The sequence below is a fragment of the Phodopus roborovskii genome, unplaced genomic scaffold, assembly GCF_943737965.1.
Source record: "Phodopus roborovskii unplaced genomic scaffold, PHOROB, whole genome shotgun sequence".
NCBI classification, from domain to species: domain Eukaryota; kingdom Metazoa; phylum Chordata; class Mammalia; order Rodentia; family Cricetidae; genus Phodopus; species Phodopus roborovskii.
This window is the reverse complement of record NW_026126475.1, coordinates 933,310-935,690: the sequence shown is the minus strand read 5'-3', so window position 1 is coordinate 935,690 and position 2,381 is coordinate 933,310.

Here is a 2,381-nt window from a genome sequence, read left to right as displayed (position 1 = left end):
GTTTCTGAGAGGTTGCAACAGAACTGACTCATGAAGGACACAGTGACCACCGATTTTAAAAATGGAATAACTGTATAATCTCCTGATCAGGGAATCTCATCTAATGAACTCTGTCGGCCTGGTAACATGACACACCACCAACAATAAATCACTCTAAATAACCATCTTAGAAAGAGGGGTACAGGACTTAATAGAGAACAGTCAATTGAGGAATCCAAAATGACTGAAAGAAACATAAGACACTGCTCAAAATCCTTAATCATCAGCCTAATGCAAATCTACACAACTCTGAGAAACCGTGGGATCAAGCTCCTCTAAAGGTAAGAGGATGAAGAGCAGTTTATTTTATTTTCAATAAAGAGAAAAGGATTATGGTACAGGCGATTAACTGTATTGTTTCCATTCTAGAAATTAGCAAATTGAAGCATAGAAAACAGGTTTAAAATACTCATCATTGTACTTTAATGGCACAATGATGCTTTCGTTTTCATGCTTATGTCACTATAGGCATGTTTTAGCTTGAGAGACGGGTAAATATGTAGAACTCAAAAGAAAGAGCCCTGCTTTGTTTTTGTGAGAAACTCAGTGAGGCTGTAAGTTTAGTTCATTGGTGGGTATTCTCCTTTAAGCCTGTGGGAGGGGCACTAGAATGTGACAGAATGTTGGTTCATAAATGTTGCCTGTCAACCCTGCTTGCATTCTTTATCCTGGTAACATGGTCCAAGGATCAGAGAGCAGCTTCGAGAAAGTTATCATGGGACATTACAGTCTACCAAGATAACTATCTCCAAAAACTTTCAATGACAGCATTTGATTCGCCTAACCAAGTCACAGCCAAATCTCTGGAAGTTTCCCTACAGCTTTTACCGGTTTCCAAATTCAAGATTACCTAATACTGAGAGAATATCGTCTGTGGACAAACAGTTCAAAGTCTTCTGTTTATGAATTCTCTCTCCTAACAATTAATATTATGGACACAAAGATAAAAAGACTCACATTTATTCATCAAAAGGTGGGTTTGCCATTGTTCACTTCATTCAGGATTGTGATAATCCATTTTTTAGAGTAGACTTAGTGATTATTGGATTTCAGACCATCTCTTTTGAGGCAGCCGCCCAACTTTAAATATGTGATATCTTCTAAAAAACCTGCATACACAATGACAGTTCAGCATTTAAGCATGTCTCTACTCTTCTCTGCGATTAAATAAGGGATGAAACTGGGAGTTTCCCACAATCATGTGGGAGGCAACTGAGAGGCAATTGTGTGGAGCATGGCAGACCATTTCATCCTCTGATTATGTTGTTATTTGATTATTAAAATAGGACATTAGATAATCCATGATCAGTGGATTGTGGTAATGCGATGTGGAAGGCAATTATTATAGACCATCTTAATATCAATTATGTAGTTAAAATATTTAAATTAATCACAACACCATCCTTCATGAGCCTGGTTTGGAGCCACTTTAGGAAAGTGGATGATGTTTCATGAACTCATTATTTGATAATTTAATTAGATAAAATAATGATTATATCGTCCATGACACCTGATTTGGTGCCAGAGATCATCTAATTACATAATTAAGGAATTTAAATTGACAATCTGTGTTAAGCGCTAAGATATTGTAAATATTTGTATACTTATGTAGACTACAATCCTTCATTCCATGAAGAGACCTGTAAAGCTCCCTCTTGTGGAGATAATGTGCAATATCTACACATTTTATGATTCATAGACTCCATGATGATGACATCCTTCATGACTGGAGTCGGGCCATACCTCCCTGCCAGTTAAATGCTACATCACCTCTTTATTGTGACAGTTAGCTATCACTGATTTATTTAATTCTTTAAATTACTTAAACGACAGACAATGCCAACACCGATTATTTTTAGGTTGCAAATATCTGTCAGCGACAAATTAGGAAACTTGTAGTCATGGGCAGAGCATGTTCTGAATGTCTATGCATCTTCCAGACCACTAGGAATGCTGGAGAATAGAGTCCAGAAGATTGCATGGTGCCCTGTGAGAAGTAAAAGAACTTTACCAAGGTCTGCATGGTGGTCTGGGTGTTGACTACATGCTCTTCCTCCACATCTTCACATCGGTTGTGGTCTACGTCTAAAAGATGTAGTGGTAAAAGGAGGTCGGCACCATCACCGATACCTGGCAAAAGGATGACGACTCAGAACACGGAAGAACATCTCTCTCTCAGCTATGCTGTTGATGACCCTGCTGCAGCCACCTTTTCAGCTGATATCAACATTTTGACTACTAATGTTATGCCAGGAATGGGCCAATTACCTAAGGTCATGCTGCAACACAACAGAGATTCAGGCACCGGTGAGTATGTCAGGCCGATAGAATTCACCAGGCAA